Below are 26,606 nucleotides of genomic sequence, written 5' to 3' on the forward strand. Positions count from 1 at the left end.
GTCGGTAAACAGAATGCCATTTCCCACTGTTACAATGTTAGATCATTCATTATACCTGCTGATAGCCAGCCAAAAACAAGTAGAAAAGAAAAACAACAAGCTGCCCAAAATAATAATCATAAAAAAGATGACTCTTTCTCCTTCCATTTAGGAAACACTGGCATTTCTGAAACAGAATAACAAGTGTTTGCCATGACAAGTCCTGCTATATATGTTGTTTAACAGGGACTAACTATTAAGCTGAAGTTTCCAATAAGATAGCATGTGTGATAATCTGTTTTTAAAATAGAACAGGTATATACTCAAAATGGCAACTCTAGTTTGAGAAATTTAGACTTACTAATTTGGAAATGTGTGCACAAATCTGTTTACTTTGGGAATTCAATTTCCTAATAATTAGCTATGGGTGAAATGCTAGGAATGCAACAGTGACAGGAGACTGCAAAGCTTTTACAGAATATGGTTTTAATTGCAATATAGGCCCTCAAATAATTATGCAGAGATAAACCTGGAAATGACAAGTGTGTTAATATCTACTCATTTATAAAGAAATTTTCTCCTAAGTTCGTACTAAACAACAGCTCCTTCTCCACATATTACCAGCCCATTTCTTATGGTTCTCTGGTAGCTACTCTCTGAATTGGAAAGCTCCAATAAAGGCTGCCTTTATTTTAACATCTGTTATCAAAGTATGCTAGCCATAATAACTGCAGTCATGCTCCAAAAATAACAAGGAAAGGAAAAATTAAAGGCTAACTCCCCATCCTCAATTTGCTACTACTATGGAATACATTGCTTGGATTAAGCTACTATACACAGTGCAGTACCTTCTGTTGTGAAATACCATGGCATAAGCTAGAAACTGAAATAAATAGCTGGACTATAAAGATTTCCAGTTAACCATACAGAGTACTCGAATCCTTCGAGATTCGCACCTTCACTGCTCAGTGGCTAAGAGTAACAATTGCAACCAAAGTGCTAGTGATATTTTCTGCGGGATTGGCTGTGAATATCCAGGTATTGAGTTCTACATTCAGGAAGAGGAAAGCCTTTTATCTCCTGTCATAGCATTTAATTCACAAATGCTGATGCAACAACCATTCAAGGTTAGGCATAAATCTGGTTTCAAGAAAAATGATGTCTTTGTTCCATTTAACTTCAGTTTTCAACTGGGAATAACAAAACTTAAAATTTATGCAAGACCGCACTTAGTCCAAGTAAACAATTCACCTTGAATTCTACCAGCTCTTGAAATACAAGTGACCATTCCATAGCCTATTTTTTGCAGCCAGGCATTTTCACATGGAAGTTAGAGACAAATGGGCTTGTAGGTAATAAATCTTTCATAATTTATAACAACTTTGTAAGAAACTGGGAGACAGAGCAGAGGAACTAGTTAGCAAGACTCAGTTTGGAGACAGATTGTGTAATGTGGTCATAATACTTGCATAATAGTTTATCGTATACCTGTTATACATACTATGTATGGTCAAGAAGCAAAAACAAGCCAAGTAAAATTACTATGCTTGTTGCTGTTGTGGATGTCATGATGTGATGGGAAGACAAAACCATAGCAGACATAGCAAACTAAAATGCATAAAACCACACCAATGGTAACTAGGCTGTTAGTACATTCTGGATTTGTTTCTCACACAGTGCCACTTGGCTCAAGATTTATGAAACTGCTTAAGTAAGGTAAAGGAAAAAAAAATCACTTGAAAACAGCATTTTCATTGACAGATCAGGTCCTACAGTAGTGAGTATCATTCCTACATGAGTGCACTAGAGCTATGCAGTTAGAAAAACAAACAGCGCAGATTTGTAGTTTATACAAGGAGCTGAGCTTCGTGTTTAACTAGGAAATTACTAAAACCCAGCAATTTTTACCTCCAGAGGGGAGTATCTGTAGGCTCCTTATCTGTAGGCTCAGCAGTGTTTTCTTTTTATTTGCTGCTTGTCACAATTACAAACTTTCAGTAAGGAACTGGACCGGTCATGGTAATTTAGTATGAGATAAAGATCTATGAAGCCAGATGGTAGCTCACATCGTAACAGCTACAAATTGCTAAATTGGCATGGGAAATCAAGATAGTTATCAATTCACTATTATTATTCCAGGTTTCCCATTCCTTCTCTATTTCTATCTTAACTATTTAAGCCAACCTAGACAGACATTTTAGCCCATGGTTGCTAATTTTCATAGCTAAAGCTAGGGCCAAATGCAGTGATCTAAGCAGGGATGGCAGTTTCAGACAATCTGAACATGTGCTGAACACTTACTGCTGCCAGACGTAACTGTTTTGTACTTGGTAGGATATTCAGTCATTTCAACTACAGTCACCAACTTCAGTCTATGAATGTAAACATTTTGTCCCTCACATGTACTACTGACTTGGGAAAGTCTCTACTTCTGTAACCTTTGCGGTTCTACTACCCCAAAAGTAATTTTCTAAGACATTCACATCCAAAGCACAAATATAAAAATTGATGCCACCATCACTGACAAAACCTCCCATTGTTTCGAGTTACTACTTAGCTGGAAAACATATTTGCTGAAATTTGACTAAGTCTGACGACCTCTTCCAGCAATCAATAATCAAGGTAGAGAGAAAAGGTGGTTAGTTTGACCTTTCAAAAGTGTATCAACTTTATTTGGCCAGGATAGCTTTTAAAAAGCTATTTTAAATTCCAAGGCTTAGACTCGTTCCACAGACTGGACGTGTCTGCGCAGTGTCTGTATTAGTCTCTTTAAATGCTCAACTGAACAGGACAAGCTCAGAGGAGGAAATGAATTCACAACAGGAGATCCTCTAGTTGATTAACTTCACCCTCAGTGGTGGATGTCAGTCATGTTAATTGGAATCAATACACAGCAGTTAAGGGGGCACAGGGATAATCAGGCAGGGCAGGGCAACAGGCCCGTCAGTTCTTAAAATAAGCTATCTGTTAACAACTTACAGCAGCATGTGACAAACCTTCCCTGCAAAGGAATGCAAAGCATCTCTAAAATTCCAATTTAACACACAAATAAAGATAGTTTGGCAACACTTAACTTACAATCTAGCAATAAAGGAAACAGTCATTACAAATTAAATCAATGTTAAACTGATCAAAGTAGTAAAATGAGAAATTAGGCTCGCAGAAAAGCTAATAGGAAATCCTTGATCCAACTTTTACACAGAATAAAAAGAGAAGCGAAGGTCTTAGATCCTGCCATAGATAATTTTAATTATGTCCAGCTGCAATTTTATTGTACACCTAAGGCTGAAATTCAATGCACAGTTTCAAAAGTGGTAATATGTCACAAGACGAAAAAGGAATAAAATCCCATAGATTTTCTACTCTTTAGATGAGAAATCACTCAGGACACCCATTAGGATAGTCACATCCTAAGCATCTCTTTCTCTCTTGCATCTACAGTCTAGCGCCATGCCTTCTTCCTCCCATTCTGCAACCCAGCATGCTATCTTGATCCGCAAGGGCAAGATTTGCAATATCTGATACACAGGGTATTGGAACAAGACACGTCTAAGTGTTATGCTGTACAGAGAAAAGCCTCTTGGAGGGATCTCACCAAAAATTTCTGCAGAAAAATACAGTGCAGTCTGTAGCACCATTAGTTACCCTTCCTCAAAACATGGCCTGGTACTGGCACACAGGTATGATACACCAGATGTCAATCCCTGCTGCCTAACCTTACATATGAAGTTCAGAAATCTGTTTCAATACAATAGTAACACAAATAATGCACCTGTAAGAAAATGGATGTTCATTTCTTTTAGAATACAAAATACCACTGAATTTGAGCTTCACAAGACAACTTTTTTCTTAGCCTTTTAAACACGATACAATACAAATTAACCTTTGGCCAAAGGCTTTTGTATCTTTTCCCTACTCCTTTAGGGAGTGAAATGAGTGCCAGATGTTTTATTGCAACGTTTTCATACTCTGAAATACAGCAAATATCTCCATGACAGGATCAGGGTATTTTATTTGTTATTACAAAGGCATCAGATCATATTTAACAGATGTATATAAAATCTGTAGCCATCTACATACAATCATCCTTCCCATTAAACTTAACCTAGCCTAACCAATTAAGTGCACAGATTAAGATCATAGTTTTTTTCCTCCTCAGACCTACACAAAGACTTTGTGAAGTCTGGTTAAGCACTTCAAGGTGGGAGGTTTTCTGTTAGCATCCTTAGTCATTAGAAAGTGTAACAAAAGGAAATAAGGGCATCCTATTCTTTACTGTCAATATCAACTGGTCATCCCCTCTGCAAATAAACGTAGTTTACGGAGCCCAAAGTTGTTAAAAGAGCTCTTAAGTGAACAGAAAACAATTATTTCCCCTTCAAAATCACAGCTCTGTCTTCTGAGTTTCTGCCATCTGCCAGTGCTATCATCAAGCAGGTCAGTCCTGCTGTTGTAGGTAATGGTGTCATTCCATCCACCATAAGCTCACTTGGATATCAAGGGAAGGAGAGACATTCAGTTTGCTAATGCAGAGAAAGTGTCTTTTTCAAGCTACAAGGCTCAAAGCCATGTGCACATTGCAACAAAACCTTGTTTTAAATGAATTACAAAGAAAGATTACTGATATCACTCTGCACTTTGAGAACGCTAAAAGCGTAATTTCCCAGTTCACTGGGGTTATGCATCAATGTGTCCTCTGTTTCTCTAAAATTATGTATCGGAATAGCCACTTTAGGAGATAAACCCAGTGCATGTGAAAGACATTCCAACTGAATATTGGACTATATAGGGTTCTCAAGGCTTTTCTTAGGAAGTAATCTTCCCTCATTACTTTATGCAAAGCAGCAGATCTGGTGTTGAGGTTTTTTTAATCATACTATTTGCTTACTTTAAGGTACCAGTGTGTTTTTCTGAAAGTGGTTCTATCTTCAGTAAGAACATGAATGCAAAGTGTGGCAGAGCCTGCGCAGGCCCAACACCCATGAGGAGTTACACTATGTCTTCCTCAGAAAAGGGTTTCCAGGCCTTTTGGTGTCTGGTGTCTGGCCTGATGTCAAGTTTCTGAGTGCTCTGGCCAGAATAACCCACTACATGATCTAGTGAAAGTCCATACTATCTCTTGACTTTCAGTTTCTTTGTATACAAAACCACTAAAATTACCACACCCCACTGAATACTTTCTAAAGTTTATGATCTTCAAAAGAAATGTTGTACTTAATACATATCTTACAAAAAAAGGTCTGTCCACACAACAGTAATATCTGAATGTAAACCAGACATTACAGCACTGTATTTCTTTGGGCATCTAGCTTAATTTTATTCACATTCCCACATCAACTACCTCAACAACAGACAGAATCATCACTTGCCAAGGGAAGACTCAGATGTCAAACCAAGAGACTTGCCTATACAGGCTATATAATAGCACTGAATGTACAGGGTATAATATAACATTGACTGGATTTCATCACCTCACTACAGTCTTAAATTTCCAGCAAACAAAGCAGATAGTTGGGACACTTCTCAAGATTATTGTTAAGTATTGGCATAGCTGCTATGATTTTTTGCCTGGTTAAATGAAATATAAATGAAGATGCATTGGCCTCAGCAAATAATCCACTTTCAGACAAAATTCACGTGGGAGAGTCTCAATATTCACACTACTTATTCTATCGTTTTAGTTTAATAACTGTTTTCATCAACTAATAGAAGTGATCTGGTAAGTTAAGTAGCTGGGCTGATACTGTTAGCACTCCTTTGAGTGAAAAGAAAAAAAATATTGTCCTTTCCTCCTGTAGAAAGCTAATTCATTTTCTTGTATTTGTCTAACTAACTAACAATCTTCAGAGATTTCACTCTAACAGGACCACATGCAAAGCACTATGCTATATCCTATACCCTTTCTTTATCCCAGGGATAGGCAGAGCAAAGCACGACAATCAAGCGCAGCATGAAAAGTTAAGTAGCATGCTCTATGGTGAGCATGTTGAAATCCCGACAGCAGATGTGGGATCCTGGATGCAAATGGCACTCTACATGCCAGGAAGAGAGTCAAATGCCTTCACTTGAAAACATCTGTCAGCCCCTGTGCTCACTGGTGGCCTCACTTACATTTTCAAGCTGCAGAACCCACTGAATTTCCATTTACATATTGATGTACTCAAACGTAGGCCTCCTGTCTATCCCGTGTTATTTCCTGATTAATACTGGTATGCTGACTGATGCTTGCTCACTTCCAAAGGGCAGCCACTGCAAATACAAGTCAAACCAACTTAATATAAGCTGAGAAAGTCAAGAATATATGTATTATTCTGGGTTATATTTCCAGTGAAGTCTTACACCCATAGCAATTCAAGCATCAAGTTAACAACAACAAAGATGCTTTTTTTCAACATTTTTACATTAATAGTTCCAAACAATATCAGTTCAACTAAAAATAGAGAAGAAACCAAGGAAGTAGTCTCGACACAGCACAGATGAGTTGAATGTGATACACTGTCAAATTTAATAGCTTCAGAAATAACAAATTAGAGATATAATTTCAATTGCAGCTAGCTTCTGAAGCACTGAACTTCATTTTTAAAACAAATCAAGACTAAGGGAATGTTCTGGCATTTTAGTCCTCAACTTGGAATACTTTATTAAAAGTATTTTTCATACTTTAATAATCAAAAAGCTTTTGCAATTAATTTCTAGAAGAGATATTTGAACTTAAGGGATATTTGTCAACTTATAGAAAATGGTAAGGATTTTTGTTCCACCATCACAAATGGTTTCAATCAAAACTCGTGTCTTGTTTTGACAGCATATACATTTTTATATTAGCTGTATCATACCTAGAGTTTCATATCTAACCCTTAGAACTATCTCTATAGTTAGTTTCCATTAACTGGAAAGGATTAATACAAAGCATTTTATTATTACATCAAGTTCAAATATGAATGTTTTATACACAATGAAGACAAGCTAGTTCCAACAAAGTGTAGTTTAACTCTAACTGCATACATCTTGGCATAGTACTGAGACTGCCTAGGTCAGCATTATGGGTCTTGACCACCTGGAGAGATGTGAAGACACTTATGGGGTAAGCAGTACCATGGCTCCTTCGGACTGGAAGAGTGAGAATTAGCTGTCATTACTGGCTGCAAACATTTAAATTACCTTGAGAACTGTTAAATGCTTCTAATTGATGGATGAAGCCTGTTTCTCCAAAGGCAAGAGGCACTTGCACCTCTGGCCTATAATTGCATTGATGTTTCATTCTGGAGGAACTGAGCCTGTTATGGACGTAAGAATCACACAAAAGTAGTTAACTGAGGAATTCCTACTCTCAAAAAAAAAGCTTGAAAAGCACCCGATTAGATGAGCCATGTTTCTTATTAAGTGAATCCACACAGTATGAGCAGTCACTAATGAAAAATACGTTAAACATTTAATTAAAAGTTGGCAAAGTTATTCTAAGTCATTTCACATACATAAAAGGCTGTAAACGTGAATAAGGGCAGAATCTCCTAGCAAGGGCATACCTGAATGTCGTATTTCCTGGAATAACATTAAGAGGGCTGGTCCTAGCATCATGTGAGCAAACTGCCAAACATGACAGTCAAAGTGTAGCTGCTGCTAAACACTATAACCAGGTAGTGTTTCTTCAGGAGTTCCACATAACAGAAGACTACATTTAATTCAAGCTGAGCGACTTGAAAAATCATTATGTTACCTTTTTAATCAATAAAATGAACACAGGATTGAGGTCTAGAGCTGAAAGGAACAAGAGCCTTCTCATTGAAGCAGTTGATGGGGGGGCTTACTTGAGAACTTTGGGTTTTTTTCCTAATTTATTTCCTTGAGACGCAAACCATATTTTCATTGAATATATATGGTACTCCATTCTTCATTGGAGTCTCTAAAGATTACCTTAATAAAAGCAATACAACTAAACCCAAATATTATTTTTGTAGTTCTGAAATATATGAGAAACCAGCTCAAGTATGAAGAGCTGCAAAGTACAGGATTACCTGGGATTCAGTTGTATACAATTTGCGTTCTTACAGATTACAGTGCCTCAGCTTTATGAAGATCACATGCCCTAAATTGCTCTTTTTAAAATTTCTTTTTATCTCAGCATTAATATGTCAGCTATATGTTTTAGAAACAATGTAAATCAATCAACAGTTAAGTACTGTCAGGATTTCAGAGCTCGTCTATTGTCTTTTCATTAAATCCCATCCTTAGTTCTTCTTTTAGGATTACAAAGTTTCTCTCAATTATTTTTGCCTTACTCCATATTAACTGAAGCTAAACAGAAACAACATTAACTGACAGTCCAGAATACAACAGACTCAGCCACACCACACCAGTATCAGTTTTCCTGTACCCTCTTCTCTCCTGTCAAGATTACAAACCGAGTTTTACAGAAAGACAACTGCAAGGGATAGTGGCCTAGAAAGAAAAAAGACATACAGAAATTTCCTCAGTCAGGTAGGTAGTAAGAGTTAGACAAAACAGACTTCAGGGAAGGGTAAGGTACCTCTGAAAGTAAAAGTTGAACACATTCCTCAAAGTGGGAGTCCAGCAGGAAGAAGTGATGAGGAACAGCAATATTCCATGTAAAAAGCTAACTGGGACAGCACTGAGAGCTGGTAGGAGAGAGACAGAGACTGAAGAAAACAGAAGCAGCAGTCAAGCCTATCTATTAAATGAATCCACAAATGCAAGACATCAGCATTTAGAATTCCAATCCTAAACTCGATTAACAATTCTTCGTAAAGAACAGGAAAATTAAGAGAATCTGCCTGCATGATAACATTAGACAGTAGTTGATCACCTCTCTGCACCCTCAAGAAGTCATAGGCTGGCTTCTTCATGCCTGCAAGACAGCATGGCTTCAGCTGAGGCTTCGGCTCCTGCAAGGATGCTGGGGCAACACAGAGAATGGAGCAGCCATCTTCCACCAAATTCAGAGGTTTTCCTACAGATGCTGGGTGGTATATGTGGTATGAGAGAGAGAAGCCAACTGCTGGAAACACAGACTGGTGAACTGTCAGGCAAAAAAGAATCACGTGCATGTGGCAAATCCAGTTTCTACATGCTTTTGGTCTGACAAATCCTAGCTTAGACACTGTTTTATTTCCTGTGGATTAGTAAATCAGACAAATGCTTGCCCTATGACAGCGAGATCTAGTTTTGTTATCTCTAAATATTCTCCAAGTCCAGTCAGCCTGAAATAATGCACATTAGGGTTGTGTTCCCTTTAACATGCACATTTTCTCTATGAAAGATGGATTGATGGCAAAAATTGATCTAGAGCCTCCTAGGAGTAGTGCTGAAAAGTGTTTAACTCCAATACCAGGATTAGGACCCCTTAGAGCCAAGACATGAATGTCTTGCAGAAGCTGCTTGGCCAAAACCACAATAATTATACTTTGTGCTTAAATAAGGAACTAAGAGAGAAAAATTATGCTATCAGATTACTGATACACTAATCATCCAGTCAAAACTAGATGCCTTCTCCTTACCTAGATGCAAAGGCCTGAAAGAAGGTTAAAAAAAACCAAAAAAGTTTTCAGTGTGGCTTAAGTAGTCACAGAATTCTTGCATGCACATCATCATTTTATTAGCTGTAGCTCAACCACAACATTAACTGTTCATGTCTCTACCTGGTTATTCGTGACAATGTGCAACTAAATATTAGATTTTACTCACTGCTTACTTTCATTTTTGTACTCTGCTCCCACCAATTTCACGACGATGAGTTAGTTATAAAGCAAGACACAGCAGGTTGAGCTGGACACAAAACAACAATCTACAATACTTTAAAACCATAACAGAGGAAAATGTCTAAACTAGAAAGATAAGTGTCATTAAGACAGCCCCAGAAGCTATTTTATTTCTTTAAGTCAGGTTGTGGCTCTTAAAGTGTAGAAATTTATCTGACAAATATGGAATACATATCCTCTCTCGAATGACTAGCAAATTTGGGCCTACTAAATAGAGATAATGCTCAACAGCTGAATTCATAAAAGTCCCAAATAGCTAAACTCTTGAAAGAGTGGCACCCACTGCAAAGGTAGATATACACTGTAAATGACATTAAACCACTGTTGTATCTAAGAGCCTGACAAAGAAGCTTGTTAACTCCAGCGCTTCAAAGCTTTAAATAACTTTTACATCAAACAGAAATATTTTAAATCAGTTGAGTGTTGAGGGGTTTTTTTGCAGGGGTGGCATTTTTTTTTCTTGTTTTTTAATCAGCCTACAATTAATTTTTATTCAAGTACTTCATATATTTATTATTCTTTAAAGGTAAAACTACTTATATTCACAATATATTTGCTTAAGAGTAACAAGCACTTTATTTTGGAAATATCACCACTATCAATTGCAAAGATTAGGAGACAATGAAAATTGGAAGGGCTCAGCCTTACTTACTACTTGAAGTTCTTTAAATAGTTTTCTTGCTCCTACAAACACTTTCCTGGGGCAAGCAGGGGTGGAATTTCGCACGCTATTTAAGTACTTCAGTATTGATAACTTGAGGAGAATTTTTACTTTCTGCTCCATTTGATGCCCAGCCCTATTACACACTGCCTTGAACTTCTTGTTTTACAGTAAAATCCACTTGCAGCCAAAGTGGATACATATGGCATGCAAGAACTAGTGAGAGTACTGCATTGAAAGTTTTGTGTGATGTCTTGCATTGTAAATCTGAATCCCTGTCAGTGTTTAAACCTGTGAAATGCAGAGGGAATTTAAATAATGATTCAGTTATGGGAGCAGGTCGTTGTTCAACTTGCTGAATGTTCATCCTGCTGTTAACAGCTTACACATTTATACTACAGTACATGAAACAGTAAAGCACTAGAAAGAATATAAGGTGTTAACAACCGCTACAAAATATTTCTGTAAGGGTACATTTCCTCCATTTCCCATCAACATAAATTCTGACAACAAAAAACAGTATTAATCCATGCATTCATTCGTCTTTAGCATCTGCTTTTAATTTACACATTAATAGAAGGCTACATTTCATTATTAAGTTTTTCTTATTAGTGACTGAATCAATATTTCTGCCCCTTTGGTAGTGTAGGTTCATTAGTTTCCTGAAGCTGATTAAGTGTATTCAGGTATTTCAAAAGGAGACCATATTCTGTTTAAACAAACAGACAACACAGAACCATGCTGCTTCACAGAGACTTCATGGCACATCTGCATCTCCTTAAGTGGAATCACTTCTTCATTAGCAGCATAGCCTTCAGTTCCCATCTAACAGGCTGAGCCAAGTTTAATCCACAAGTAACCATACCGTACTGGTAGGTACTCAAGTACACTCATGTAACCAAAGACCATTTAATTGGAAAAACAACACAATGCCCATGGCAATACAATGGTCCATATTCTGTCACCCAAAATAATTTTTTCTACCCATTACTGAAATAAACTCTACACTTAAGACTACAGGTGCAAATTCTCCACAGTTATAAGTCTTCGGTAATACCAAGTAGCACATAAATTTGCAAGCCTCTCAGATAACACATCAAAACACACAGGTTCATATTTAGTAACACAGTGTAAACACAGGGGTGTTGCTAATGCATTTTTCATCCAAATCTGAAATTAGCAAAACTATCACAAACAGTGGGGAAAAAAAACCCTGACAGCAGCATTCGTTACTAGTGTTCAACTGGTATCGTCAAAATATAACGCAGACATATTTTGCAGCCAGAAAGCCTTTAGGCAGCAGCTTTACACTTAGGGGCACACAGAACTGTGCTGACAGATACGTTTCATTGACCAAGGAAAGTTTTAGGCTACCCCTAAATTCCTCTGCAGTTCTATGAGTTTGGAAAGAAGTTGAAATACGAATTCATGACGATGGGAGGGATTGAGCACCTGATCCCTTTGGAAATAATTTGCAGCAGTTAGATATTCTGTCCTTTTTCCCCTGCCAGAGATTAGACACCTGAGAGCAAAAATTATCATGGGAGCACTCCATAATCCCTTCCACTGCACAGACAACTGGGTCTGGTCAAGTCCTCTTTATTGTCTGACTTTCCACTGAAGCACAGCAGGGAACACACAAGAAGTCCTGCCTCTATGGAGCCTGGCACAGAAAAAAGAAATTGCAATGTCTTAACCATGATGGCTAAATTTTGAGGGGAAAAAAAACCCAACAAAACTTTCTTACTGAGCTGTATTAGAAGAGCAGGAATGGCTGTTGGCAACCAGTCCTCTTTTTCCTTTCATCACAAGATTTGCTATCTGTTTTCTCTGGGAGGTTACTATCGGGTGTACACTGCATTGCATTTGGGAGCATGTAGATACTATGGAGTATTATACTGTGATTATTCATTCATCTCTTTGCAGACAATTTTTCACCTAGCATTCTATATTCAGGATCTCTGAAGGTTTGGTTTTGGTGGTTTTTTTTTTTCTTTTTTTTTTTTTTTTAAAGAATTATCTTAGATATCTAAATGAAAGTTAAACTAACCAAATTATTGCAGTTGCCAAGCAAATAGTGACTGTAAATGATGAACAATCTTCTTTAGTAACTTTGAAACCCGGGAAATATGTGAAAGGCAGTTTATACAAACAACAGCTTCTGTAGCTGCATAAAGGGAGTGAAACAGCTGACAAAAACCATATCACTTTTGTACTTCCAAATAATCTGTTTTGACAGTGTCACAGTAGAGCACATACATTAGTGACTTCTCATTTGTATCAGCTTCACCAGTGGAGAATCAGAGTTAATTTCCTCACTAAAGAAAACCACATGCGTGTTTTACCACTTCCTGCCTTTTGGAAAAGCCTAAGTCTACCTATGATTCCCAGCTTATGAACCAACTTCACTGTTTCCTTTGGAAGATGACAGGAACCCACTAATGATGTTAATGACTACAAAGTTTTTAAAATTGATACAATTACCTCTTTCAGTCTCTAAACAGGTAATCAGTTGTGACCAACTTTTCTCAATTTGCTAACAATCAGTAAGTCTTAACTAAACATTTAAAAGCATAAGGACTTCATTTAAAAGTTTAAGTAGAATCAGTATAAAACTTAAATTACACCATCTGTTCTTAGCAGACCACATTCTTTAAGTGTTGTAAGTAGACCAGGGCTGTATAGCTCATCGAGAAATAGAAAACTGTATGCTAAAATTAGGAAAATCTCTTGAAATTCAACTCCAGAAATATTCTGAGGCAGCTTCTTAATTATTATCTACCACCAAAAGGCAACACATTCATTCATTTAGGGCCTGTTGCATATGCCACTAAAGGGCATAGAAGAAAAATCCCACTGGGATTATAGAGTGAGAAAAAGAACTATAAATCATTATGTACTGTAATAAGAAATCATGGTTTAACTTCAACTTGTTCTTTAAAACTAGAAAAGGTGTACAAGGATTTAAATATATGAAAATATAGACAATGTCTAAATAAGCTGGTAAGGTTTGCTAATAAACTGTAGTAAATAAAAACATTAAAGCTAACTATTAGTCTAAAAGTAAACACTATTAATTCAGTAAGTTAAACATGATTTATTCAAGTGTCATAAACAATTATCTTCATTTTTAAAAAAAAATATTGAACAGTTTTCAAGATTACATTATCCTTTATGTTGATGTGACAGGGGTAAAGGAGTTAAGTTTTTCACAAAATGGAGATACGTTACAACATCAACCATAGAACAATGGATACACTAAAAATGAAAGTTGTGCACGTTTGTACTACAATTGCAGTACAAAAACGTGGCATATTCTATAACATTACAATTTGGTGTTTTGAAAAATAGTCCTGTATAAACCACAGTGAAAATAAACTGCAGCATATGTATGTCCCACATGAAGTAGTCAGGAACTTGCATGCCTCCTCTATTATGGTGAAAACTCATGTGCGTGCACCACAAACCATCCTGGTTCTACTCATTAAGCTCGTACTTAAATGAATATGGAAGTTCAAACTCTAATACCAGCTATACCCTTGTTTGTCACACTAGTCGGACTAACTCTTCCATTATCCAGAGCACTTGCAGTGGAATACTTGAATTCCTTTTCCCTCTAGTATTTCTTTTCTCATTTACCAACTTTGTTGGAGTATGGTTTGGGGTTTTTCTATTGGGGGGGAGGGGCGGGAACATAACCAATCATTCTTTGCTGAAGGTTTGTTAGAAAGAATGCCAGGGAACCTAAACCACTCATCCCTTACCTGAAATCATCACACTAAATACTTGAACTCGAGGGATAATTTGCAGCTGATGGTAGCAAGCAATGTCTTCCTCAAAAATACAACACCCTATCCTGTTCTTTTGGTGTTTTAGTGAGAGTTTCTGAACAGAGTAAACCACATAAATCATGTTTTAGAGGGCTGGGGTGAGAGGGGTGAAGATCACAACACTCCCGCTGGAGCACCAAAACATTCCAGGGTGACAGCAGGGGCAAGGGGCTGCAGGTGCCGTCTAATTCTAGCGACTCGGGAGACAAGTCACTTTATAAACCTTTCTCTCACTCTGTCATCTGTAAAATTTGTACAAAAGCCTAAGTGATTTTTCAGTACAGTGTTAGGATACACACTACATCCCAGTTACAGCAACTGTTATTTCTGCATAAATGGAAAACAATCTGAAGACACGTTTGCAACCTAGAAGTGGTTTGGTTTAGATTTATGAACCTACCTTACGCCACTCCAAGGCACTATTGCATTCACATGTATAAAGCTTTCCAGGAGCATGAAGTCTCAAAATAAATGAATAGTACAAAAATTTGTGCTATAAATGTGTGCTTAATATTACAGTTTTGATACCAACTCAGCCAAATCACAGTTTGCAATGGTTTGGGTTTTTCCAAGTTAAGCCTTCTGAGTTTTCACCATATACTCATGCTGGGTAACCTCCTATACCAAAATTATGGAGAATACAAAATAGACTTGAGTCTATTTTAAATCCCTGTCACATCTACTATCATAAAGAACTACACACTTAAAATACATCAACACCAGCACGCAATACCCACCTAATAACACTATCTTTAGGCACATCAGGGAAGCTGGAATAGGGAGAGGTTTATTAACCTCAAGTAACCAGCACCAAATTTCCATCCAACCAGATCTTGAAACTACAAAATCTCCCAAGGAAATTATTCTCAGAAAATCTGCAGACTACACAAATTTAGTACCAATGTGTTTAAGAGCCTCAATCTCAACCTTCAGGTGGCAAGTCTGCACACGTGCATACACACAGAGAAAGAACAGTAACAGACAGGCAGGAAAGCTTCAGGAACAGCTCTTCCACAACTAAGATTACACCCTTTTTCCTGCTCTCACAACTTATCTATGAAGCATCAGTTTCCTCCCCACATCAATAAAAGCCTTCCTTGCAACCTCAAACTTGTCTTTTTCACTGGACAGGAAATGAGACCTTGCTCAGTTACCGTGTTTCTTTTACAAACATGATAATCTATTATTGAACTCCTAGTAACAATCACACCAAGAAAAAAACATTATCGGCTCCACTTTTTAAATACTTTTGATTTATCTATGATCCATTGCATGAAAAAAGAGTCATTTAATCTCTGCCTTGGTTTGCCATTCTGTACCATACAGACTTTGGGAGCCGAGAGACTGGCATTTAATTCTACCAAGTATTTTTATTTCTTGATTTTCTTTCCAGTAAATCTGGAGATATCAGCTGCTATAAAAGAATATTATATTCTCATTCAGAAATGGACAAGAACAAATTACATCATTTTCAATGCTGGTACACTTATATTCTTTATAGATGACATTATTGATTTTCACTTTTGTTTTATAGAGAGGAAGACATTTAAGTTACTATCACTTCATTTGTAAAAAGGCTATAAACGAGACACAAGTGAGATACATTGTCTGGAAACTGCTAATATGAGAATCAAAGTGTGCTGAAATACCTGAACACCATTATTTAGCTATGATTGTAATTAGCTGCCTTAAAATCACCATAATGAGCTAATAGAGTAGTACTTATGCAGAGGAAGTCAATGGGAATCCATTATAAAGCTAGTTAAAAAGACAGTCTTTAAGAATAGTCATGGGTTTTTTTCTCCCTATTAGGTCACACAAACTAGTGAACTGTGCACTTGGAAAATTTCTGCCAGCAAGGCCGGGAAGCACCACTCCCTTGTGCCTGTAAAACCACAATAAATTTTGTTTTAAGGGAACCTTCTACTTCAACAAGAGACAGGAAAAGATTTTGTTCTATTTTATGTGCAAATAGAATAAAAATAGGAGAGGTGTAATGAAGAGTATATAAAGATGCACACTGCTCTCATGCTTCTTGCTGAACATCTATACTACACTAGCAATGAAGATAAATGCTGAACAACTGGGTAAGCTACAAGTTAGCCAACCCTTTCACCGTTACTTCAGTGCTGCTCTTCCTCCAGCCCCAGTGGCCCATTCATACTGCTTTGCCAGCCAGAAGGAAAACTTCAAGAAAGGAAACAACATACAGTTGTTCACAATTTAACAACATTAACTTTACTGAAGTCTATAATGAATTATTTTAGTAATGACTTGTAATTGACCCGACAGATAAAGATTTATGGAAGATTCAACAAGAAAAGTAGAAGCAAATACCTGAACAAAATTGCATTGCTATTTTGGGTAAGGGGAGAAGAGGAAAGAAAAAAAGAAAAAAAAAAGATGCCTAGAAGGAAAACATAGCTCCTAACACATTGATTACAGCAACGAGCAGAACGATGAATGACTATGCTGTGCTGAAAGGGCACATGACAAGAGGATATTGTTCTCACCTGTGGACCTCTACTTCACTCAGATTTTAATGAATCATAGTCCTTTCAGTTCACTTACAAGTCTCAGCTCTTTACTCTCTGTACAAGACTAACATTTCTGTTCCCAGCATTCGTAGAACTACTGTTGACTGAAGAATTTATTACTCAACCCAGTTGACAGTATGCTGGAAACAGAAGAGATTTAGTCTGTCTTTATATACATTCCCAACAACATCTCATTTTTACTCAGGAAATATTCATCATTTTCTAAAATGTTCCCCCTGCTCCTTTAGCTGCAACATGGCCAAGGAGTCAAAGAATAAAACTGTGCTACACATATAAAAACACATACTTACTGAAAGGTTTTATTTAAAGCTTTTATTATAACTGTAGTCACAGTGTGAAAAGTAAGTTCCATCACTAATGCAAAAATTCAATTTCAGGGTGCAATAAACACTTTACATGCCTCTCCTTTAAAGTGAATTCAACAGGTACATCTTTCTGCACCTATCAAAGTCATAACATCTAATGGGGATTTTTAATGTTTTGCCATTCTATTGCACTTCAAAAATAAACAACCGTCAGACAACCCAATAAACTATATGTAGGTGTTTAACCACCCTCAAAGGTTAAAGACAAAGATTAAAAGCTGTAAAGCAAAAGTTGATTTAAGCTTTTCCCCAGTTTTGAATAAAAAAAAAAAAGAATTGAGTAACTAATGCATCTTTGATGCAACAAAAACATCACTGTTTTAAAATAAAAATCTATGCAGCGGTGTACAGCCAGTTCTGTGCTATTCACACAAGCAAATCCTTGCTTCCAGGTATTTCCCTGTATTCCAATAGAAAAGGTGCAGCTTTGCAGCAACTTGCAGTATTTCATGCTCAGTATTTGTTGCCAGCGGTCGCAATTTTTATTATACCAACAGCAGAGGTTTCAACTAAAATTTGTGTAAGCCAAAGAGATGCTCTACACTGAATTATTCGATAGAAAAACAGTAAATAATGATGCAACAACAATTATTAGTCACAAATTCCTGCTGTGACCATACAGCTAAATACCAGCAATTCTATAAACAACACAAGTTTTCTGAATCCCAGTACAGTGCCTTGTATTGATTCAAGTTGCTTCCTACTTTATATTTTAAGACTCATGACTCCTAATACACCTTCCAGTACCAATATAAGAGGTAAGTACACCTTCCTGGTGGAAGCCAGGCATTTTCCATTATAAAACTCTGATTTTAGAAGGTTAGAACTTCATTAAACCTAAAAGGTTAGGTTCAGACTCCAGAAATTAAGCTTTACCAAAAAAATTCAGACCAAAACATTTTAGTTTGAGAACTGACGTAGTACACACAATTATGATGCAGGTGCTAATGTGCAACTTTAAGTGATTCTTTTGAATTTAGTTTTTACTTTTTTTAATACAAAATGGTGATCATTCTAAGTCACCAAATGAGTCATCTTTTCCTCTCATCTGGAAACAACACAATGACTTAATTAAAAGTGTGTGTGGTGGTGGTGGGGGTGGCGTATCTTCAACCATTATACTCATAGTTTTATGGTTTCATACTTTAAAGCTAAAGAAATTTGTTTTATTCTAACTGAAGCTTTTGGGGGCAGGGAGGCAGGGGATACAACTGAAAGACCAACTTCTCAGTAGTGGTAATGTTAAAATACTTCCACTACTTCTGTTAAAGTAGATTTTCCAAAAATCTTTTGCATACAACTAGAGATACTTACAGTATAAGCTGTACTTTGCGATGTCCATGCTAGTTGATTCCTTACACAAAGGCCTTTACTTCAATGCTTACAACTCATCTAATATCAATAAATCCTCAGGTAGACAACCTATATATAATAGCTTTCAATTCACAGACCACTCATACAAAATATATTCATATACTATAGATTCTCAGGACATAACAATGATCAATATTACATAATTTTTCTAAATAAATACTGTAGTAATTTTGTACTTTATTTTTATACCCCTTAACTCAACGTTACAGTGGGTAGCAATGGTAGTGGCCTTACATCTGACAACATATAAACTGGCCAAAAAAATCCTAAAGCAAAGGCAAGTGAAAGAAAATAATCTTCAGCTAAAGGAACCTGGCAAGAAAAGGAATACATGTGATGGTGAAAGACTTCCACAAAAGACTTAGCCACCAGTGATGCTTGTACAACAGTCATGGCCTAGTTTCCTATCAAACATCCTCTAACTCATATTTTACTTTCTTTTGAACATAAATTTGAAAACCTGATTTGAAAAGATGAATTTTTGGGGAACACACTGGCCTTAGGGTCCAAATCCCTGTAACAAAATCTGACAAGCAATACTCCTTTCTGATTAATTTTTTTAATACTAATATTCACAAACAATTCTACCTACCTTAGCTTAAAAACTGATGGACTCTTAATTCAAAGAATGCTAAATATTTGCCCATCACCAAAATAATGCCACTCAAAGACATTATATGTCAGTTCACACATTAAATATGTAATGTATTTTTATGCTGCTATTGACCCCTTAAATCAATAATCTGAATTTAAGTCAATTGGAATAACTGCTTTGTCTGTATGACACTTCTAGCATCTGGAATAGCTTTAGCAATTGAAAAGTAAACCACAGGACAAAACCGATCAGAAGCAAGACCATGCTCAAGATGAATACATCACTTATACACATTTAAAGGCATGATCAGGTATCAGATTTTTTTCTTAACTGAGATTTATCTCCCTTTTTCTTTCCAACATACTTTTAGCTGCATATAGGACTACTTGGATTCAAATCAGTCTGATAGTTCCAAGGCAATGTTTTTAATTCCTCTTATATAATTAAATTCCAAATGCTGAAATTGAATTATATATACCATTTTTACGTGTCCTAGAATTTCTTAGCATTTCTATGCACCAATAGGAAATGTGACAGGACATCACCCACTTTTAGCTTTTAGTTCCATTGAAAAATTTGTTAGACGATGAAAAAACTCAAGATTAATTAAGAACACAATAATTTTACTACAGGAGAAATCATATATCTGCAGTCAAGTTTCCTGTGGACAATTAAATATTCTCTCTTCAAAATTACTGGGGCAAAAACTATTTGCAAGATGAAAACCTCCAAAGAGTGCAGAATTTAAAATTACATTTTGAAAATATTAATATCATCTCTGAATTAAAACTCATGTGATCATATATTCATCTACAATAGCCATCATACTGGTATCTTCCAATTTATGAAATGCTCTTAAACATAGCAAAGTTTTTCACATTCTGAACAACCAGCACCTCAATCCTGTAAACTGACTCAACGCTTTCAGCAGGCTATATCCTCTACAGTCTTGAGTTTCAACATCATTCAAATTGGCATGTGCTGTAGTCAAGTTACTATCAACAGTAAAGCTAATGAAGCTATCAATATGAGCAATCCAAAACAGGCTTTGTGAACAGGCAGGAACTTACCCCTGCATGACTCTTATTTTTCTTAATACAAAGTCATTTCAGAGCCTTTAAGCAGTTTCAGAGATTTAATCACTGAAACAACTGACTGCACTTCTATTTCAGAAGGGTGTTATTTAGGAAAAAAGTTATATCTGTCTATCAATCTGGTATTCCAAATGAATTTTTTTGAGAACAGTCGCAAAAGTAATTATATATGCCTTCCTAGCATAATTTAGAAACACTTCCTTATACTCAACCTCATAAAACTCTTTTCATGTTACTAAACCTGAATAACTGCTCTGTTCTGAAACCACAGAGTTACAGCTCACTACAAAGCATTTAAACAACTGAACGGTATGAACTCAAAAATATTCTGACTTTTGTATTTTGTTGAGTTGAATAATTAGTGCTTTTCTTTTGGACCTACCCATGTTATATACTGTGTTTAAAAGGACAATGCTTTGGTCTACTTAATTAAAAGGTGAGTAGTTACTTATCTGTAACTGTAATCTTTCTTATTTCCAAACAAAAACCATGGATGGATAATTCTGCAGTATGTTACCACTCCAATATGTGCTAAAGAAGGATCATTTCTTCTGCCATCCTCAAATAATAAGTGGATGACAAGGGGCTATGCCCTTTTGTTTATTTACTTGTGGTGCTTTTTTTAAAGTGGAGAGGGGAGTATTGGGCCCAACCAGCAGAAAACATGATCTCTTGTGTATCTTGTCTTGGCTAACATATTCTGGTTCAGCTGGAACCTTTTAGGGAAAGTGCTGAGCCTTCTGGAGATAAAGAAAGGCACAGCAAGGAGGCACAAATCTGGAGCACAAATACAGATTAGAAGAATCCTGAAAGGACCATCTAAATCCTTTCTAACAACCCTAACACAAAGAGTAAACTGAAAAATCTACTATTAGAGCTGATGAAGAGGAGGAAACTTTTCTAAAGGGTAAGAACAAATTACATGACATTTGTGGAAAGGCAGGGGTTCTCTGACAGAACTGCTGAAGAAAAGGATCCACTCGGCCAGGAATAAGGAGTGACAGGAGGAAAATGCCTTGGTCTCAGAGTTAAATGGAGCTCTGGAAATGAGATTCCAGGATATATTACTGGTTATGTCAGTGAATCTTAGTGTGACCTTCACAACATTTCAGGCCAAACATTCAGATCTCCTGAGCAGCTGGCATTATCTTTATCATCAGGAGCAGAGGGACACATAGTAGATCTGAAATCAGGACCGCAATTTCTTCAGCTCTGTAAACTGAAGGACACACATTCACCTCAAATATTTTTTGCCTTTAATTCATTCTTGGAAACACCACTGCAATAAAGCATAATTTATTATCATGTCTACCACAATTACTTGGATGTCTCAATAATGTAAAAAAAAAAAATCATTTTTTTTCTCTACTAAACTCATTCCTCAGTTATCAAAAAGTAACCATGGATTAAAACAAAAGAAAAAAAATCTGTATTTAACAGTGAACTTGGATAATATTGCTACACTCAGCTTCAGAAGGAGGCTTACATTATGGTGAAGCATGGTGATGTATGTGCACACGCAAGTAATTTAGTCAGAATTTCATACTATCCTTGCTAATCTATTACAGCTCACAGCAGAAAGTTTTCAAATTTGTGTACTAACACAGTGACTCCTACCAGAGTACAGCACACTCCAGGATCTTACACAGCAATGGATTGCCAGGATTACAGTAGTGCAACATCCCACTGACCATATGAAGGCAAGCAGGGATACCCGCAGGAGCATGTACCAGCCTCACTACTGGAAAAACACGCAGAGTTTTACAGGCTGCAAGAGCTAGCTAGGTATAGGCTGCACATTGTAAATTCTTTTACTGTTATGGAAATTCCTAATGCTGTGTGGCCTCGAGAACTAATATGATCCCCTTTCAAAGGCCTTTCTTCAGAGTTTCCAGCTCTGGCTTTTTCCTACCATCTTTCCCAGCTTTTCTCAGTTCACCTTTGCGGAGCTGCAGCTTAGCCAGGACTCGAGGATGGGATGGGGGGCAAGAAGGAAAGAGTTCTCCCAGAGTAATGCATTCCGTACATTTTACCTGGGTAATGGCACTGTAGTTTGCATTTGGGTTTAATTCCCTTCTGCTTCATTTAAAATACCAATTCTTAGCTATGTTCCTGCAGAAAACTTGCAATGTTTCATTGTCAATTCCCTCAACACCCATTTCTCCTGAGCACCAAAGGGAAAAACCCTAACTGCCTGGTTTTAGTCACAGCTTTAATGTTTTGTGAATTCCTTCAGCTGTGTAATGCAAACCTAATATTGTATAAATAGCTTGGGAGAGGGTTCTCAGGTAGTAAAAGCCACTGAGTGAAATTTAGATTTCTTTCTTCTCTCCTACCACCATTTTCTTCTTGTTCTCTGTGTTAAAAAGTGATCAGTCATTTAAAAGATCTGTTGTTTTATTATTACCTTCAGATACCCTGCTTGTGCACCAGAGGTGATTTCAAAGTATTTTAAAGAACAAAACCCAAGAATAGACTAGATACATTAGACACACCGTCAGAAAGAGGCACCAGTTCTGTGTCTTACAAATCCTGTGCCTGATTTCAAGCTGTTAAACAGCTGATATTTTAAAAGCTAAGAAGATGCTTCACTAAATCTCTACATTCTGATTCACAAAATTTTTTTACTTCTAAGGCAATCTTATGCCCAAAGCCAGGTAGAGGATAGTATGTTAGTTCCTCTGAGGACTTAATAATAGGCTTTGGAAATCTTATGTTTTAGAAGTTTAGTGATTCACTTTTTGGGGGTTTCTGATCCTTGTTAAGTTACAGCATCTTTGTCCTCTATTCACACATACAAAAGAAGAAAGTTATTTAAAACTAACAAGTTGTCTCCGAAAAATTACAAAGGAATTGTAACAGAAATCACATACCAACCAAATAAACAAAAATCTAAAGAAATCCAAACCTTCACCTGAGTGCCCACTGCCATCTCAAAAGAATAAAATTGTATTTAAAAACCTCCAAAAAGTTTAAGCATGCCAGACACCACTGCTCTATTAACTGAATTTTCTTACTTAGATCTTTGAACATATTGATTTTAAATTGTCTGCTGATTTTTTCCTACCGATATTTTCAAATGCCATGGATGATACCTCTGCAGTACTCATAACTTGACGCATATACTAAGACAGTAAAACCTAAGGATGTGTTTCTCTTCAAGTTAATTACTGTTTGCCAGTAAATTGCTTTTTAGCCGAAAAAGTGCTCAGAGGTTAAAAAGTCTTCAGGCATTAGGAGGTCACATCTTGCCTTGAAGTTAAAAAGGAAGAAAAAAAGAAAAAAAACCTCAGTTGAACTACGAAATTCTCTCATTCCACCCCAGATATTAGACAATTATCTCAACCATGCAGTAAGAAAATAGATATCTTCAGTTGAATCAATCGTTTAAATGAAACATACTGAAGGTGCAGCATGGCAAGCAGGCACTACTGTAATCAGTTTTTGAGCACAAGGCATTTCATATAGTACAATCTTGAGCCTGTTAATGTTGTCACTCTCATCTGCTTGATGCTGCCTATCTGCTTACTTCTCAGAGGGATAATACTAAGGACATTTGCAGCCACCACTACCCACTTCCTCATTTTCTGAAACAAAAAATCTCAAGCTCGTGCTGACTTGCTAATTGCCAGAGGGCAATGACAGGCAAAGGTTTTACACTCAAACTGCAAAGAATTTCAGGCCACATTCAAACAACAAAGGGTCAGCCAGGTGTTGTCCCATACAAGAAAACTATTTTCTGGTTCTGAATTTTACCTTCTGCTCTCGAAGTGTCCCCAGGGATATTGTTTCTTTTTGATTCATTTAAGAAAAAACACCAATGGAAGGTGTAAAAGAAAAGAATGCAAGCCAATAGAGCTGTGTTAAAACAAAGAGATTATTCTTATCTATACACAATAAGCATGAGCCAGGAAACTATAAATCCTTAATGAAAGTTTACTGTGTACCTTCAAATTCCTTTACAAAGTGAGCAGGAAGCATGTGTTAATCTATAAAGACATTTCTTTCTACAACATATTTCTAAGGGAGTTAAAAAAATTTCTGATAGATCTATTTATTATTTGGAGAATGATCTTCCTGACGTTGAATAATACAAAACTTCAGTATAACCTCAAAGTTCACAATAGTAAAAAAAAATTCTCCACTTGGATCCAAAAATAATTTATAGTGCATTTGCCCTGAGCAGACTGGCCTTCAGTACTGATTTTTCAGTTAAGAGTTATTACAAAGTAAGTGCGTGTGCGTACATGTGCACGTGTGTGTGTACATATAAATACACACACAGTATATATGTACGTTTGAAAGTGTGCTTTACTGTCTATACAGAGAATCATTTCTGTGCAATTACTCTGTTACCATGACAGTATAAGAGAAATACTCAAGGTAATGAGTTTTGGATGGTAGACAGTCTTCGATGGAGATCATGATGCTACCTGCTAAGTAATTGTCAGGCAACATTTTCATATATAAAGCTTCATTTGTATGATTAAAGTAGTTACATTAGTATCAAAAAATAAGACTGCATTCTAATATTTTTAGTCTGATTTGCTCCCACTTTTGTCCGAAGATAAAATAGTGAAAGGGCATGGGTTCTACTAACTATGAATTTAGAGGTGGTAATCCTAATGATGTAATATAGGCAAATTTTATTTCGTAATCTTTGCTAAAACATAAAACAAAGGTCACTGGAAAGGGGAATATACTATATTGCAGTACAAATCACCCCATTCAATTTAGGAAAAATCCTTAATTAATTTGGCCCTAGTTACAAAAGGATGAAAACATGTGCTTATGTGTCGTATTTGCTCATCACATGGCAATCAAGTTGCTGCTGGATGCCAGGAGGGGGCTTAGTCTAAGTTAACACAGTCAAGCCTCCACATTAAGCTGTATCTGAAGCAACAGGAAATTGTTCTTATGATCTTCCGTTCTTCAAAGCACCAGCCTCTCAAAGCTGTTTATTGGTTCAAAGTTTAATTACCCATCTATATGCACTCAATGCATGTGCAGCAGGCAAGACAAAACACTGTCAAGATTGCACTGAAATATCACAGGCTATTGGAGAACACAAAGCCTGTCTGATGGAGCCTCCTCCTCTGACAGGACAGGCCCAACATTCCTCAGCTATTCCTCAGATACCTATGAACTTCTCCAACCCAGACACCATGTTCCTCATCTTAAATCCATAAGATTTCCATTAAAATTAGAACGCCAATTGATTATGTAACAAACATACCGAATAACATTTTAAGTAACTGTAATTTGACTATCCTAAGAGCTCCAATACCAATTGCCAGGTACTTAAGCTTCTGTCTCTGTTGCCCTAGAAGATTTTGCAAAGCAGCAACTCTGGTTTCTCCACAGAGGAAAGAGATCTTCAGTTCAGAAATTAGTTGATAAAGTAACAACATAATTTCATGTCAATAAGAGAGATTATGAGCTTAAAATAGTGGTACTAGACTAGCAAAAAATTGTATAGATTAATTTTGTGGTAGACAACAACACTCCAATAGCACAAATGTATTTTAGTGGATAAAAATATAAACAATTTTTTGAAAAAAAAGCAAGTACAGTCCTAAAACTTTTCCAAAGTTTGTGGAAAGTCATACAAGTGAACTGCCTGCTACAGATGAGAAATGTTTTTAAATCTACAGAGAAATTAATCTAAAAAGTAGTAGCAAAAAATTAAATTTACTAAGAAGTTTTTAGAACATATTTTCTGTATGCAAATGGTGAGGGTGAAAGAAGAAAAAAATCTCCAGACTCAAGTTCCATAGATTTATCCCAGAGAAAAGTAATTACTACTTTGATGGCATCACCTCCGATTAATAAAAAATGAAGAGTATGTCCCATATCTTATCAGCTGCTATTTTTAGGATTTCAATAGATTTGTAGACAATTACCCAGAGCAAAGATAACGACAACTCCAAACCAAACCCATATTTATGTAGCGATAAAAACAAATTTCCAGGTCAAGATTGACAGAATTATTGCTGTGAGTTTATTCATTCTAAAACTGCATAAGGGACACCAAGGTTCTTAGCAGCTTCTCTGCAGAGATGTTTCCCTCTCCTACACTCATTACCTGGCTTCTGAAAAGAAAAAAAACACTAGTAAAGGACTGTGGAAATAATTTGCTTACCTAGGTGTTTAATAGGAGAGTTTCATTTAGTACTGAATCTCACTACTGACAGCAAAGCAATTGCTGCATAGTTGCCCTTGTCAAAAGAGATGAAGGAAGCAAAACAAATTAATTACATAGCTCTTAGGGGTGTTGATACACCATCTGGCATAACCAAACCCCATATATAAAGCACTTAAGCACATCATTGTGCGTGACAAAAACCTGATTTTTTTCAAAGACCTACTTGGAG

General features: G+C 36.5%; 1 protein-coding gene across 2 annotated transcripts in view; it reads right to left on the minus strand.

The window, feature by feature from the left end:
* Window positions 1-26,606, minus strand: part of SLIT3 (slit guidance ligand 3) — a 538,149-nt gene that overhangs the window by 397,724 nt on the left and 113,819 nt on the right. Inside the window, exon 1 of one of the 2 annotated variants that reach the window (XM_072873644.1) lies at window positions 8,804-8,970. The exons of the other annotated variant lie outside the window; for it this stretch is intronic. The gene's annotated coding sequence lies outside the window, so the exon portion shown is untranslated. Of the gene's footprint in view, window positions 1-8,803; window positions 8,971-26,606 lie in introns of those variants that run through there. 2 annotated transcript variants of the gene reach the window in all.

The sequence above is a fragment of the Ciconia boyciana genome, chromosome 9, assembly GCF_034638445.1.
Source record: "Ciconia boyciana chromosome 9, ASM3463844v1, whole genome shotgun sequence".
NCBI classification, from domain to species: domain Eukaryota; kingdom Metazoa; phylum Chordata; class Aves; order Ciconiiformes; family Ciconiidae; genus Ciconia; species Ciconia boyciana.